The 17,819-nt window shown below is 44.8% G+C and overlaps 1 protein-coding gene across 1 annotated transcript in view; it reads left to right on the forward strand.

Annotated features, from left to right (window-relative positions):
- The first annotated feature begins 3,643 nt into the window (after positions 1–3,643).
- Positions 3,644–17,819, forward strand: part of LOC144767469 (uncharacterized) — a 33,580-nt gene continuing 19,404 nt past the window's right edge. The window contains exon 1 of the mRNA XM_078650890.1: positions 3,644–3,787. The gene's annotated coding sequence lies outside the window, so the exon portion shown is untranslated. The remainder of the gene's footprint in view (positions 3,788–17,819) is intronic.

Consider the following 17,819-nt stretch of genomic DNA (forward strand, 5'->3'; position numbering starts at 1 on the left):
GCGTCCGATCTTCAGATCTATACTGTGATTTTTTTACAGGTTATTGGAAAGATAACTTTATTGAATGCTTGTCTATTCCTCAAGGTTGCATGGCGATATAAACATATAAAACCCCCAGCTCATTGCCGATAAATTATGATTGGCTGGAAGCGTGAATGTAATATACAGATTCCCTTTGGGAGGAATGTTGTTTCTGGGTGGGGGCCACCCATCGTAGTGTTATAAGTTATAGGAACTGTACCGGATGTGTAATTACTTCTATTAGTCGAGCTGACAAGGGGATAATTCCTATACATGTTTAAACCAATACAATATATAGATAATGGTAAATGTAGGCAACCTTCTTACACCTAAGGTTCGCATTAACTCGTATCTCTCCTACGTTTTCCTTCATCAGGTTTTTTCTATAGCCGCCTAGCATGTTCAGTTGTTAGTATTTCTCATATTTTTTTTAATTTTATTCACAGATAGATGCTCAAGGGGGACACTAATCAAAACTGGAGTCTATATAGTGATCAACTTTATCTTCATTCAATCCCAACACATGGCTTTTTAATCTGTACACCCACTTCTGTTCCCTCATCAAGAGTAATCTCTTTTTATCTCCTGTAGTGTGTCTGATTCTGGGTTAGTCCAGCACCATCCAGGATAGGCCATTTGCTGTGTGGGGTTCCTCTGGGTAGTGTGTAGTAAACTTTGTATTGGATTTCTGGCATCTAATGGTACTTCCGTGTTCTTACACCTAAGATTCACATTAACTTGTGTCTCTCCTACAATTTCACTCATCAAGTTTTTTTCTATAGCCACACAGCAGGTTCAGTTGTTTGTATTTCTCATATTTTATTTAGTTTTATTCACAGATAGATGCTCACGGGGCAAGGGGGCATGATAAAACTCAAGGTTGTTAGTAAGCAAGCCCAGTGATGAAGCATGTCACAATTTTGTGAGTGAGGGCAATTTTTTCTTTGTGTGTGTTGCGGTGACTGTTCTCACTGTGGCAGGGGGGCAGGCTGCTGACTCGGACTGACATCAGCTCTATTGCTGGTGCTGATGGGCTCAGCCTGTGTGTGACATGGTAACTCACGGAATCCATACAGCTGGGTTTGGGAGCATATGGCAGTGCTGACCAGCTTCACCAAAATGGCAAGTCAGGCGTGGCCAACTCTGGGTCCGGGAATCGATCCTCATCCACAATGCCGTGGTGCGAGCGGCGAAGAGGACCTGAGCTACCATTAATTTGCCCAACACACTGACAAGTGTCATCGAACCCTTCCTGAAATGCCACGCACTTGCACCGATGCGGGTAGCGCGGACCGGCAGCACTGCAGGACTAACTCCGTGACTCACCCCCGCTTATTAAAATGTCTCAAGGCTTCACAATTATATTTTAAGTATCTAAGTAGCCAAGCCATTGGGTAGTGACTCCTCAGTGATGCGGCGTGGTATCGGCCCTTGGTATGTCCAGTCCCAATACATTGTAACAAAGAAGAGAGCTGCGAGAAGCAGATCATGAGCACGCCCCTGAAACCTAACTGGAACAGCGCACAACACACATTGCCCCTCAGTCATGGTGCATTATAGCAGCCGAGAAGGCGCTATAATGCGTGACTTTGCATTTCAGTGAGGTGATGCGGACCACTACAATGAAATACGTTAGTCCAATGCCTGATGCATGATACGTGGCAGGGCTGGCCATACTGATGCTACTAAACTGAGGTCGTAGGCACGTGGCGCGCCGGCTCATGTGGCAGTCAGAATTTCAGCTATAATGAATGATTTTTATTTCGCTTCTGTGAGTTGTCAATGAGTGTGTTTTGAAATACAGCAGCCTGCCAGGCTGTGACCTACACTACTGTTAGCTGACTATAATTATGAAGGGTGAGGCAGCAGAAATCTGTGTCGGGCCTCACATCCTACAAGACTGGACCAAGGTCCCGCGTGGGACAGAGAGATCCGCCTGGCCAGTGATGTTCCTCCTTTGCCTCGATTGATTGCCAGCAAAAAGCCTAGGGCCCAGTGGGTGTACTAAGGCTGGTGAAAGCTGGATTTACTAACTGCTTTTCTGTGGGTGTAACGTTGCTTTGAGCTCCCTGTCTTTTTGTGCCCGTAGAACACCGGCCTGACCTCCAACAGGTATCTGAGGCTGTGGCAACATGTCCCTAGTTCAATTTTCTATCTGCCCGGCCCCTGGAATTGTTGCTGTCGCCTGGCAACACTAGTACTTTTAAGCTGGTGACATCCACCAGGTCAGAGAGCTCCTCTCCCATCCAGCGTGCCTCCTGATTCGAGACAGAAATCACAGCAGTCCACATATATCCTTATGAATTACACCATTTGTGCTGCTTGTGTAATACAGAAATAGACAAACAAATTTAGCTCCATCAGTCGATATCACAGAAACCGCTTTACAACATGGCATGCATGGTGAAAATTAAAGGTGAAACCATAGTTGGCCTAACGGCTAGGGCGGTTGACCTTGAATCTGGGAAACTGGGTTCGAGTCTCGGCAATGACGCTGAGCATCCTGTGATTCTGGGCAAATTACTTCATCTTCCCGTGCCTAACAAAAATGATGACTGTGTCCTCATGTAATGCAACTGGTGCTATGTAAGGCGCTCTGATACCCGATACCGGGTCAATTTCGCGCTATATAAAACTCAGTAAAAAAAAACAGCTATTGCTTATAAATGGTTTTAAGAGTGTTTTAGATATTTTAACTGGTTGCAGCAGTTAACAGTAGTGTTGTGCCTATGACTTTACAAGGGCACTAGGATAGTGCCCTTCCATTTCTGGTGCTTTGCAGCACTTAACGTTTTAATTTCTTGTTGCTCAGATGTGTGCTAATTCTGATATATTTATGCTTTCCTCTTCTTCTTCGCTTAATTATGCTGGCCAGAAAGTGTCACTCATAGTCATTGAAATGTCACTCCTAGAAATGTGAAACCTTGGCAGCTATGATAAGAAATAACCCAAAAACACAGAAAGATTAGAAAAAATCTGTTCTTTTAATTTTCAATTTGACATATGACTTCTACCACACTATATTTGGTCTGGTGTATAAAATTGCATGGTATTTTTCTCTATTTACTTTGCTATGTACAATGATGTGCATCTGAAAAACCTGGTAAATAAAGTGTTTCAAAAATAAAATAAAAACATTAATAGGCTGACCAGTTTAATTGCACCACTAACACGTATTCTCATATATTTAATGAAATATAAACGGTCGCTTCCACTTCACAATCTCTGTGAATACTCCGTAGTCTTCTGCATCAGTGGTTTAAATATGCTCATGTGAAGTGAAGCTGGAAATACTTTTTACAGCAGCAACCAAGGGTGAGACCCTGTACGAGGACTGTGTGTATCTTAAAAACATTCATTTCTGTGACTTCTAAACACCCAGATATTTCCTGCCACAAAATGCTTGTTTGTTTAAATTCACTCGAGACTGGATGTGATGGTTCTTTAAGTGGCCAGCAGAGGGCGCGCCTCGCCTGCTGAGATGAATACACTGAGCACATTGTATGAAAGGGAGAAGGGTTTCATGTTCCAGGTCAGCGGTGGCAGAGACAGTACAAGCAGCAGATGTTGACGTCACTTCCTGCCTCTCCCTCTGTGTCCGGTCTGCTGCAGAGGAGGAAGGACGCCCTGTCTGTCTGTGCAGTTATCTTCATCTTCAGACCCTCACAGCCCCCCCCCACTTCCCAGACCCCAAATCTGTACCTGCCCCACCCCAGCCATAGGAGGAGGAGAGAGTCTGGAAATGTCTGCACCGGTTTCTGCTCAGGTAGGAGATTGTCAGCACCTTGTGCTGTGTTTGTAGAAATAGACTGAATAATCCTGGAGGAAATCTTCAGTAGCAAGGCTCTTCTATCCAGGGACCTCTGGGGGCCTTTCCGTCTGGCCCTGGGGGTGTTTGTGGTCATCATTTGTTTTAAAGAGAGGATCTGAGCACTGCACCTTAATGCATTGTGAGAAATATGTGTACAGTGCACTGCATCTTACTGCACTGTGAGGAATCTGTTCACGCTGCACTGCATCTTAATACACTGTGAGGAATCTGTGCACACTACATTGCATCTTAAGGAACTGTGACAGATCTGTGCACTCTGTAGTTTACTGCACTATGAGGAATCTGTGCCACTACAATGCATCTTACTGTACTGAGAAGTTTGTGCCACTGCACCGGCATTTTTACTGCACTGTGAAAATTCTGTTCACATCTGTGCACACTCTTTGCTCGGCTCTCCCTGTCAGTTTGTTGACTTGTCCACCTGTACCCCTGTGTCAGAAACGTGTCCCCCAGGCCGCTGAACATCAAGGCTCCCCTGCTGCCCCGTGCCCCTTTGCCCCTGTTTTCATATCTCAGTCTAGGTAAAACCTCAGTCTTTGCAATAGGTTCCAGCGGCATAGGCTGGCTTATAGCATTATCTGCTGCAGAGGTTGTGTGTCTGCTGCCGGGATTGTGTGTGTGTGCATTGACCTTGGATCTGCCAGGTAGGAGGCCTTTCAAGCAGTGGAACGTGCATGTCTGTGTTTTTGATGTGCATCTGCAGGTTGGATGTGTGTGCATGTGAACAGGATAGAGTTGTCTTTGCAGGCTGTCTGTGTGTTTGAGGCGCATCTACAGTGTGTCTTTTTGAAGTGTGTCTGTCTTAGCAGATGTTGGCGGTACTGTCAGCCACTCTTTTTGGCCTCTCCTCCCTGTACAGAAATCTTTAGGATCACTTGCTGTAAGAGGGTCTGCTCTGTGCAGAATAGTCAGGTACTACTCGGCACACGGCAGATGTCTGAGCAAAGTCACATGTGAAGTTCTAGTTCTTCCCCACAGTTTGGAAGAATTAGGCAGGTTTGACTGAGACTTCAGCATGACTTCCAAATGTGTGACCATGCTACAGGAGGTTGCTGCACTCTCTGTCATCAACGGTGTGTTGATGAGGATTGTGCTATGATGTGAAGCCTACATGAAGGATTCCAAGAGACTCTTGAATTCATTCTGCTCTAGTTGTCACTTCAGCAGGAAGGGGCGAACAAGATGAGCGAGCAGAAAAAGCTAGAAGAGGTCAGAGAAGAGAAACAAGAGTGATACAGAGAGAATAAATACGAAGGGTGGATAAAGTAATTATTTGATATCGGCCAAAATATGAAAGAAAGAAATTTGAACGGGAGGGAACGAGAGTTCTAAAAGATGACTAGGAAAAGAAATGTAATGAACATTATTAATAGATTGACAAAAGTTGAGTTATATGTTAGGAGCTAAAAATGTGATTTAAGTGCGACGTGAATGTGAGTCTTCAAGATTTATAGGTGTAATATGCTGTTTAGTGGTACCAATACTTGAACCAACTTTATAGCCACGGATCTGGGATTTATCCCCAATTACCGAGCGGTGTAAATGAAACATAGGGAGGGATCAATGTATTTTCGGGTTACCAATCTCAGCTCTACTGAGATAGTTAAGAGGTTCCAACCGTCCTCCTTTATAAATGTGTGTATGCACATACTGCACAGATTTGTATTACCTTTGTATCACACATACCAATCCTGATAAATTCTGTTGGAGATGGCCCTTTCTAACGTGCTTTCCCTTTTTTTTTGCTTTTGTCCCTCCTGGTTTTCCGCTGATCTATGTACTAGTCTAAGGACTTTGATAGCTTTTTACACTGCCATTCAGTGCCAAATTGATGTGCTTGTCATATACATACTGGTGATTAGTGTATGCGGGCGGAAAAGGGTTGTATATGGTGGCGGTGTCTATCAGCCACCCCAAGCCATATTACAATGGGCTGTAAACAATGCCTTTCTGTGGCGGCATTAAGGCATGCGGAGTCTCCCTGCGGGGGCCCGTTGCGGGCCCCCATGGACTCCAGGGGGTGGGGGGTGCACATGAGGGGTGCATTTCAATGTACAACATGACAGGCACCACGCGGTGCCTGTCATGTTGTTCATTGAAAAGCACAACGTCCATTTTTTGCATTGCAGCGGGCGGTGCTCTGTTAAAAATGCAGGATGCACCCGCCACTGTGGCGGGCGCATCCTAATTCCTCCCACAGGACCACCGCCCTTATAGCGGGCAGTCCGATAGGATGGCGGGCGGACAAAGTCCGCTCGTCATCCTAATGTCCCCCAAAGTGTGAAGTAAGAGTTACATATGATCCGAGGTATAAACACTAACAAAGCGCTCCAACAATTTTCGCTCCGTGATTACTCTGTCGTGGTTCAGGAGAAAAAGTAGGGGGGCTATTTCCTGCCCTCCCCGTGATTTGAGTGTGCAGTGTGGTATTGCGTATTGTCTTTGCTGTCTTTGGCCTAATAAAAAACACTCCAGCTGTCGTAGGGCCCTTGCTTCACCTTCTGGTGCAGGGCGGGCTGTGTTTTATGGTAGGCATGGAGGGAGGGAGGGATGGTCTTGGCTGCAGCTCTCGCCTCGTGCAGTGCCCCTGCTATTACTAGTTAGCGAGAGGCGCTAAAGTGGTGGTATTGGTACTGTTAGTGGTATTATTGGTGGTGGTAGTGGTGTTGTTAATAAAGCAGGCTTTTGAAAACAACCGGTCAGGTGGCTTTAATATAGATGACATGTAACACAGATGTGCTGTTGTCAGTTTCCCGCACTCAATATGGAGGGTGGGGCATTTTTTCAAGGTTAAGAAAATGTATATCGTTACATTACTGGATCAGCTCTTAGACTTACTGGGAAAAGGCACTTACGGCCCATATTATTTTAGGTCAATAGCACATTTCTATCCTAAAGTTGAACCTAATGCAGGAGAGTAGTCTATGCTTATACATGGACTCAATGCATGTCCAGGCTCAGCTGCAGAGTTAGATTCCCCCATCACACAGGGGGAGGTTAGGGAGGCTATCTAGAGACTCAAATTGCACATTGCCCCGGGACCTGACGGCCTTACAGCTCATTTTTACAGGTGTTTTTCGACAGAGCTTATTCCTCATCTTACGGCTTTATTTCAGAACATCGCCTCCGATGCGCAGGTCTCCAGCTCTCTGGCGGAGGCTGTAATTACGGTAATGCCCAAACCTGGTAAGGATCCGCAACTCTGCGGCTCCTACTGACCCATCACACTTCTCAATCTGGATGCCAAGCTTTATTCCACGATTTTAGCAGAGCGTTTAAAGAATCTGATACCAGAGTTAATCCATCCCGACCAATCTGGCTTTATAAACGCATGACAACATCAGGCGTACAGTCCATCTGATCGAGAAGGCTACGAGGTTTTGTATCCCCACAGTGTTAGTGGGCCTCGACGCGGAAAAGGTCTTTGATCGGGTGGACTGGGCTTTCCACTTTTTAACCATGCGGAAGTTCGGGTTTGGAGACACTTTTCTTAATATGGTGAAGGCTAACTATCACCATCCCACCTCTCGCGTGACGGTAAACAGCTGTTCCTCCTCCCCTTTTGCTTTGTGCAGAGGCACCCAACAGGGGTGGCCCCTCTCACCCCTTTTGTTTGCCCTTAGTATCGAACCCTTGGCGGTCAGGTTTCGGCCCAACGACGAGATCCGGGGCATCCCCTTTGGCGATATTGAGCATAAAACCTCCTTGTTTGTCGATGATATCCTGCTTTCGGTTGCCGATCCGGCAAAATTGTTGCAGGCGGTACAAGGAGAGCTACGCAGCTTTGAGCAGGTAGCTGGGTTCAAGATAAATTACACAAAATCCTTTATACTTAATCTCACCCTCTGCCCTGCTGAGGTGCTTCGCTTGAAACACCTGACGCCTTTTCAATGGGCTAAGCACTCTTTACTCTATCTGGGAGTGCGCCTCACGGCTAGACTGGGCGAACTTTATAAAACGAATTACCCTCCTCTGTTGACGCAACTCCAGCAAGACTTTAAACGATGGTCGCCCCTCTACATTTCTTGGCTAGAACGAATAAATGCAATAAAAATTACAGTGGTACCTACATTTTTACACTTATTTCAGGCACTCCCTATTGAATTGGAGAGTACTTTGTTTCCGACCCTCCGCACTCTGATCACCAAATTCATCTGGCAAGGGGGGAGGGCGCGCCTGCCCCACCATGTGCTCAGACGTCTTCGTGCTAAAGGTGGATTAGCCCTACCTGATTTTACTTTATATTACCAGGCTGCTCAGTTACGGGTATTAGCTGAGTGGTCGGCCAGGGAATTTGCCAAGCATTGGCTCCACATGGACTGTGCCGTTGTGGGGCGATATATATGGGATGTGCTGTGGAAAGCCAGGAGAGATCGTCCTCCCAATGCCTATCTTAGCACCCCCACCGCACGACTCTGATCATTTGGGACAAGGTTACAAATAGGGAGGGCTGAACTTCATTCCCTTCCCAGTACACACCCATTCATTTTAATCCAGGTTTCCCCCATGCGTTACGTGAGGGGCCCTTCTGTTCCGCTATGAGGAGGTCTTGACGTTTGCTGAATGTAGGAAAGAATTTGCGCTTCCGCAGATTAAACATTACCACTATCTTCAGCTCAAGCATTGGGTCTCGACACCTCCCTTTAGAGTGGCTGCTACCAGGGAGCTTACGGAAATGGAGAAGTTTGTAGGCTATAAGGCGGACTCCAAGAAAGGCGCTATTTCGGCTCTCTATGACATGTTGCTCCACACTACACATTCTCCAAGGGGACGTTACATGACTTTTTGGGAGCAAGTTTTAGGTAGGGACATTTCAGACGGGGAATGGGCACATATATGGGGGGACATCTCCAAGCACAACAAGTCCATGGCTCTCCGAGAAGCTCACTATAAACCTTTATATGATTGGTACCTATACCCTATTAAGCTTCGACACATTTTTCCAGACACCTCAGATCTCTGCTGGCGGGGATGTGGCTACAGAGGGATTTCAGGCATATATGGTGGGATTGCCCTACGATTCGTCTTTTTGGGACGAGATTTTATCTCATATCAAAGACATATTGGGTTACCCCATTCCAGTTTCATTTGACTTTGCTCTCTTTGGATGTAGAGACCCCACCCTGATCAGACAAACTAAGACTGATAAAGCGATTACGTTTACGTGTCTGGGGGCAGCCAAGCTCACTTTAGCAGCTGCATGGAAGAAGACAGATGCCCCTGCGATATCGTTGTGGCATGCCTGACTGTGGAGGAAACTTTCCATTGAGCATCTTGCGGACATTTTCCGGAATGATTACAAAGATTTTGTGCTCCACTGGGGCCCTCTGGTGACCTTTCTGTCTCAGGGTCTGCCTTCTGCGGTTTGTCCTCCGACGGTGCGGGCCATGCACCTTTTCCAACTATAGGTTTTCCTTCTCTGACTCGTTGCCCTCCAGGGGGCCCCTAAGCTATATTTTAGGTTTGCCTGAATCTCAACACTAGTCAATATGCCAATGTCCAAATTTTCCTCCTCTGTATTATTTTCTTATTGTTTCCATTATAATTTAGTTAACACCGGGTTGGGGGGGGAGGCGTGGGAGGACTTTGTTTGTTTTGGGGGAGGGGTGTTATATGTTCTTTAAAACTAGCATCATTCACTTTGTGCAGGGATGTAGCAGGCCTGGGGATTATGTGAAGCTGAACCCACCATAGCTGTTTGTAATGCAACTCCGGAAACTGCACGCCCTCTGGTACCCTTGTGGTCACCATCCTCTCTGTTATGCTTTGTTTGATGCTCAATAAAAATAAAATAAAAAATGAATCCGTAACAAATCAATTTTCCCAGAAGCTTCAGCCAAGCTAACATGAAATGGGGCGAGTTATTGATAAAGGTCACCTTACCTAGGGTGATCGTGTTTGCTATAATTCTGAGTAAGCCCCCCTTAGATCTACCTGCTGCTGATGGAACTGCTGGCGTAACAAAGGAGTTGTAGCTATTTACCTAGACAGACTGCTCTGCCCAATCTTCCTGAAAGCCGATAATATCAGAATTCGTAAAAACTTTATGGCAATTTTGATTATCCTTTTTGTCTTCTTAACCAGCTATATTCCTAGAGAGAACCTTTATATCACTTGGGGACTCCTGCGGCCGAATCACTGTCGGTACTGGTGAGAAGAATGATGTAGGGTCAATTGGTAAGGATGTAATACTGCTTAGTGAACCTAAAACGACCAACCGAACCCTCTCCACAGGTACCTCCCCAGAAACCGTTAAAAAGAACAGACTGCTGAGACAAATTATTTAGTAGAAAGATCAGTCAATCACATGCCTCCATATCTTCCAACAATGAGTACCTATTTGATAGGGCATCAAAAGCCACCTGCACAGGCATATGACCAGTTCTCACTAAAGAAAGGCCCTGAGTGAATACGGTGGAACTACGTACTGGTGCGGACCTATACAAAAAAGCCCAACGAGACTGCATACATCTTTGAATGGAGTGAAGGGGCAACCGATAAACTCTCTAATAGGTCTCTCACTAGCCATTCATGATGAAATCTTAAAATAACCAGTCATTATTGGTTGTTTTTACATTAGACCCAATTCACTGCGTTCTTTTGGTCAGTATCAAATGATTTTGGATGAGATGACCTTGATTAGAGTTTTGAGTCATCCAGTGTCGAGCCTTGACCTTCAGCTGAAGTGAAGATTTTCTAAGATTGGGACGTAGTAAAGGCACGTTGATTAAAATTTTAACATACTGACAAGCAGCAGGAGGGAAGTCCATTTATTGCTGATTTGGTCTGCTATGGGCCCGAGTAGATGGGGGATTTACCTTAACCTGTAGTCTTGATAAGTCGTGTGATTGCCCCTTACCCGTAGAATCTTGTATGGTCTCCTGCGTTGGGCAACACCTAGGGACCAAATCTGCATGGTCTGGACCTTTAGGATCCCTGCTGGGAGCCACTGATTTTCAACACAAGGATGACCAATAGAAGTAGAGGGCGATTTAGCTAACTCACGACCAAGGATCATGTTTTCACAATTAGTTCACAAATTATGACTTTCACAATCATAGTTTTAAGGAGTTTAACAGACATCAGAGTGGTTGACCTTAGTTGGTGGTTAGAGGATAGAAGTAGCTAAACTACCACTGGAATCTACCGTCATTTGTTGTGCTAACCTTGTAAGGTGCGAGCTATGGAATCTAAACCGGCATAGATCGGTCGCAAAAGTTGTTTAAAGTTATCAAGAAGATCACACCGATATGAGGGAAATGTAGTCTCTGAATGTTGGTGCCCATTCATACATGTGGAACTCGCTGGCATAGCGACCTTTCTGATCTTCTTGGCAGGACACTTGGAGGGCAGTGTCGCATGGCCTCATTTTCATTTACCATTTACGAAGATAGCGTTGTTTGGTTTCCCACTAAATGTGGAGGCAGGCTGTGAATGTTCGGGGGTTGGTACAGAGACTGCCGGCAATTCTGGAAGAGAAACCCCATCTAGTTTTGTTACACCCCCCCTTGGTTGGAGAATCAACTAGGTGACTGCCCTGCCCCTGACCCCAACCAAAGTCTCTTTTCTATAAGTGGGATTTATTTTTCTAAAGCCGATGTTGCCTTGGCCAGAAAGGTATCTAAAGAAGAAATAGTTACCTCCTCTGTTGCTCTCAGATTTTTCTTGCCCATGGTGGGCCTGTAACAAGGAAGTGTAGGAGTTAAAGGGGGGGTCCCAGCCTAGCCTTCTCCGACGAGCGTGAATGGCCCCGCGCGAGTCCTGTGCAGAGGTACCAAGCTGCTGCCTTGCAGCATCTCCTGGTGCAGGAAGAGTGATGTGGCGCGCGATGGAGCCTGGGGGCTGTAGTCAGTGTCCTGGCTCTGCTCTGATGCGTCCCCCACAGCAGGACCTCGCTGCTGCCTTTGAGCGCCTCCAGGCGCTGGAAGAGTGATGTGGCATGTGGTGGAGCCTGGGGGCTATAGTGAATGCCCCGACTCTGCTCCGGTGCGGCCCCCACAGCGGGTCCTCGCTGCTGCCTTTAAGCGCCTCCGGGCACGGGAAGAGTGTTGCGGCATGTAGTGGAGCCTGGGGACTGTAGTCAGTGCCCCGGCTCTGCTCCGATGCTTCCCCAGGGATTCTCTAATAGAGTGCTCTACCTTGCACTCACTTCAATTGTCCAACTTGAGCATAATTAGAGACTTGAATCTTCATCTTGATCTAATCAACAATAAAGAAATCTATGACTTTACTAATGACATGACCACTTTCCAATTAGCTCAGTTATTAAAACATTCAGCCACTAGGCCGGCCATCTGCTGAACCCTGTGTTTTACAACCTGGCCACCCTTCAAACTGCTCCCCCTATTCCAGTGACCTGGTCAAGCCATTATTTGGTGCCTATAACCATTGATAAACCTAGCATTGAAAAAAACATTACTGGTAAACCCACAATGAGAAAGTAGTGGCATAAACTGGACCCATCTGCCTTTTCAAGGTTTATCGAAAGGAGTGTGTGTCTATAAGACTCCAATATAGAACAGGCGGAGACTTCCATCAAAGCATGGCTCAATTCCGCCTTGGATCATTTTATTCCTGCCAAGCTCTATAAAAGTAGGAAGCAGCCCCCCAGTTGCTTGGGTCAATGAAGCATTGCTCATAAAAGAAGCAATTCAAAGAACTAGAGTGCGCTTGCTACAAATCCTGTGATGCTGCCACATGAATGCAATACTTGAGAGCGATTAAATGCTACTAGAAACTGATTAAGACAGCATGTGTCAAATTATTTGCCGACAAATCAAAAGCAGCAGCAAGCTTTCAAAAGTAATCTTCTTTGTTGTGAACAACCTGAATAAACCCACCTCCACTCCTGGATAAGCGGAAGCTTCTAACAGCCACTTCAGCAAGCTTGGTCAGTTATGTTTATCTTTACTTTAACAGGGGTGAGAAAACAGTCTAACCTGTCTCTCTTGACACAGGGACCTACCACTCGCAATGGGCTCCCTTGGACCACTTGGCTCTACTTGACATAGATTCTATCTCCACCTTAACGCGTTAAGTGAAATCTGGATCTCCAGATAACCCATTTAAACCTGATTATATTTTAACATTTCAAGCGAGCGTCACACCCATATTTCTAGAATTAGCCAAACTCTTACTGAGCACTGAAGAAGTATCAATATCATGGAAACATGCCAAGGTTATACTTCTTCTAAAAAACCTTCGCTAAATGCTACTCAGCCAGAAAACTATCAACTTATTTCTCTTCTGTCGTTTCTGTCCAAGGATGGGGAGAAACATGTAAACAATCTCCTAACCGAAATATTAGAATAATATAAACTATTAGATTGTTCCCAAAATGGATTTAGATCATACAGCACCAACATTGCTATTTTAACAGTTACTGAATCCCTTTGCAGTACTGCAGAGGCTGGCAAATCCCAGGCTCTGATACTCCTAGATTTAAGTGCGACCTTCGACACTGTCTCACATGCAATAATATTAACTCGCCTCACTGACCTGGGGGTACAGGGCAAAGGTCTGGCCTGGTTTACCTTCTTTTTAAAGGAGTGGTGTTATGATGGTGCTCTCTCTTTCCTCATTGACCTGCCGCGCGAGGTTGACTGGTCATCCTTGGAATTCTAGTTTGTTCTAGGTCTTCCGGTCATTCTAGGCGTGGTGGTTGCTGAGGGAGGAGTATGGGAGCTCTGTCTGATGAAAGTAGCTACAATAAAACTATCTATACCTTCATATTTGACTTCTGGTTGTCCCCTACTTGAACAAGTGGTCTTTTAAAGTTATAGCCTCCCCTTTCGCCTCATCACAAAGAGGTCTGGCTCCTGGTGTCCCTCGGGGTTCGGAGCTCATTCCTACCCTTTTTAGGTCTTGCCTAGCATTGCAGCGTGAATGCGCTACCATCGCTTTGCGAGGCATGCAGTATACACTGTAGTGTGGAAGCTTTGTGGAAGCTGCGCCCACTCTCTGCCCATTGGCTTTTGTCTTAAATGCTGCCTTCCGATTGGTTTGAGGCTTGTTTGTCCCTCCTCATTCATCATTTGTATCCTTCCACGGCTATTGGCCTCTTTACTGCTAACACTATTTTCTTCTCTGTCTCCCCATTCCACCCGCCCCCTCCCTCAGTCTGTGACTTTACACCATCCCCCGCCCCCTCCCCCCACTACCATTCGTGTTTTCTTGCCTGCTGGCACTTCAGTTTTCATCTTCATTATTGCACTTTGAAATATGCGTGCTGTACAAAAACTTCTCGTGTTTAATTAACTAGATTTTGATGTTACTCTAAATATATTAAGACTCTGCGCAACTTTCGGGGTATGTATGGCAACTTACGCCCCTTAGTTCCCAATTGGCATTGTTGTCAGGCTGGAGGAGCGGCAGTGTTTTAACTCATGTTTAAAACGAGTACTTTTAATAACTTCCTCTCAATTCAGCTCTATAATCTTGTGTACTGAAGTGACTCGCTAACAAAATGCACTTTTTTGAATTCTGAAGAGAAGTTATCGCACATTTACACATTTGCATCATGTTTACTGTATGATTAACATGCCGATCATTTTCACGGTTCGCCCACTGGCTCGTATATGCTTTGGCTTGTCTCCGGGCTGGCTCTACCCACTAATTAATATATTGGCTCACGCACCTCTAACAAAGAGAGATGAATGGATAAATGACTGTGAGCCCCGTAGATGGTAGAGGAATAGACTGGTGCAAACAAACTGACAAAGTCGGACTCCTTTGCCTCCCGTCAGAATCATCACTTTTAATAACCTGGAAACCTGCCGGAAACTCCTGCATGCTCCAACCTCATCACCCTCACCTATTCTTAGCAGAAGCAGCAGATTCTGAGATGTGCCCTGCGGGTGCAGAGGAGCACGGCAGAGTCTGTAGAAGCGCAGGGATCCCTAGCCTCTCATGGCAGGCACCTAAACCTTCTGGGTGCCTTCACACTCAGGATAACTGAATACATTTTGTTCTGTGCTTTAGTCGCCCCTCGGTGAGCACTGTCTGGTAGATGGAACTCTGTGTTAATAAACACATTCAGAGAGGTGGTTGTGTACAAACAAACAGCAGCCACAATACCGTACATTTTGAACATTTTGAACTTGTCATTAAATACCTGCTCATCGAGTACCTCATTGGCTGATCATTCCATGGCACTACCAAAATTACATCTGGACACATTTGCTCAACTGTAAAACACTCTGTACTATGGGTCATTTAACAACTCGGGGCTTTGGGGTTAGGTAACCTACTTAGGATGCTATGTAAAAGATTAAATACAAAAATTAATGCAATGAAACTAATCAACCAGCACTGTGAAAACTGACACGTGATCCCGCGCCCCTATAGAAAATATGTCATAGCAACGCTACCCAACTCCACAATACTCACCATTAATCATATAACACTCACACGGCCCATAAACTAACGGGACATATTTTTGGGCAACTGAATCATGTGACCTAATTAATAAAACCTATTCACAAAATATATACACATTTATATACAACTGCAGTATAATGAATTCACCATGGTTTTTGTAAAACTTATAATTTAATTAAGTCACTTAGGCAAATGAATCTGCTGATGGTAACAAGACCATGAAATAACAAGACCAGCTTGTCTTTTCAAAAATCTTATTTATTAACTATTTATTCAAAGAAAGTGCATTTCATTAAAGGAATAGCAAAATAGACTGACAGTTTCAAGCAAAATCAATTAGCATGTTTAATGAAGAATAAACAGTTTTCCATCACCTAAGCCCCATTTTCCCTGTCTAAAACTCACTTCACCTAAAGAAATTTAAGGTAAAAAGTAATTTAACCCTATTGATCCTTACGTGCTCCAAAGAGTCCTTCAGCACGACACGCCTAACAGGAATCGTTAAGCGAGAAGCGCCCTCCCTCCAAATGGGTCAGTTTTTATACCTTTTCTGACTAGCTAAAGTATCTTTATCACACATTATTTATGAGAATCCAAACTTCTAATTGGCTGAGCCATGTCAGTCCACAGTTAGGTCATGCGCTTCTAAACAAGTCCGGAGCCTCATCATAGCCCTTATTGTTCTTAGTTTCACCATCCTTTTTGCTTCCCCAGAAAGATACTTTTACCGGGGAGAAACTTTTCACTTCCTAATCTTGGCAGGCCATACAGCTTCCTGTCCTTGGCTATGACTCCAAGAACACATTCGACTCGACCACAATTGTTTCTGCATTAAACGTTGTTTGTTCAGCAAAAAAGCTCTTTCATCTGCGCATGAGTGAAGGCTTCACTCTGGTCAAGTTTTCATAGTCTGTAGCACTGCCAGCCATTTTCTTAGGCCCATTCATAAAAACTAATGTATAAACAAACACAAAACATCGATTAATGAAAGAAATAGAATTCGCTCTGTTACCCACCCACCTTTGCTAATTATTAACCCATTAATAAATGTTACCTAGCCAAAGCATTTTAGCAACAAACAGAATTGTGCCACATAAAGACGAAAAGACAAAACATTAGCACACGCAAATAAGCACATGCCATTAATAACACAGCCGCATTTAATTCTGACAAAACAATAGACAAGATTAGTTTATTATTTTTCACGAACATGCATTTGCAACATAAAGCACATATATGAGCACATATATTAGTCCCATATGTCATGTGTGCATTTTAATCTAGGTTGATTAGTAATATTCACTCCATTCTTATTAATACAATTACTTTTGTTATGGGAGTTTAACTTTGCGAGTCAAAATAAATATATTTTAAAATTTCGCTCCATCAACTCCCTCATCTGGTGATTTCAAAATCACCAAACTACACCCCAAAATTAGGCAAAATTTTATCCCATTGAAGAACATGTTTTAATTTTCACTGTGTTAGTATTTCTAAAGTCTTGTCTCAGCTGTTTGTCTGCAACTCTCATATTGAGTTCTATGAAACTCTTCCAGTTCTCTTCCTCTCTCCTGTTCCTTTCTGAGCTTATACATTCTCTTCTTTTCCCTCAGGTATTTCTTTCTCTTGTGTAGCATGCAACTGATCTTCAACAACAGTATCACAAAGACTATAACTAATAAAGGTGTCAGTATTTTGCCAAGAATTGAACCACCAATCTTTTTAAACCAGGTTTTGATTGCTGCAAATCTTTTGCTCAAACGTTCTGAGAAATCTTCCTCTTCTTGGATATTGGATATTGGAGGGGTATTTGTAAAGCGCAGACGTTCGCTCCGAAGGGAGCATCTTGGCGCTATGAAAACCTGGGACCAGATCAGAGGGAGGGCAGTGGGGGGTTTAGATGGCTGCTTTAGTCCAGTCGTCAGAGAGATTAAAAATCCATGTTTTGAGGTGTTTCCTAAAGGGTTTCTCTTGCGTCTGGAATCTAAGATGCTTTGGCATACTATTCCAGGCTCTGATAGCTAGGGTGCTGAGAGTTTTTCCGCCTTTGGTTTTTAGGTTGAATTTGGGGAGGGTCATGAGGTTTTCTTGAGAGGATCTAAGAATGCGACCCGGAATGTAATGAGGGAAACGTTTCGCAAGGTAAACTGGGCCAGATTTGTGGAAGGCTCGGAAGGCTACAACGAGAATTTTGAATAGGATTCTCTTGTGCAGGGGGAGCCAGTGGAGGAATCTGAGGGCAGTGGAAATAGAGGATTTACGTGGGAGTTTTAAGACCAGACGCGCGGCAGTGTGCAGGACACTTTGCAGTTTTAGTTGGGTGGATTTCTTGGTCCCTGCCAAGAGGCCGTTGCAGTAGTCCACCCGAGAGAGAATGAGGGCTACTGCAATGGTCTTTCTGGAGTCGAGCGGGAGAAAGTCGCAGAACTTTCTCATGGATTTTATAATGCCAAAGCATTTACCCGCCACGGTAGTGGCATGGGAATCAAAGGACAGATCGGAATCGAAAATGACTCCGAGGTTTCTGGCCGATGAAACTGTCTGGGGTGGAGCAGCAGAGTTATCAGGCCACCACAGAGCGGGACAA

This window comes from Lissotriton helveticus, chromosome 1_1, assembly GCF_964261635.1.
Source record: "Lissotriton helveticus chromosome 1_1, aLisHel1.1, whole genome shotgun sequence".
In the NCBI taxonomy this organism is placed as follows: domain Eukaryota; kingdom Metazoa; phylum Chordata; class Amphibia; order Caudata; family Salamandridae; genus Lissotriton; species Lissotriton helveticus.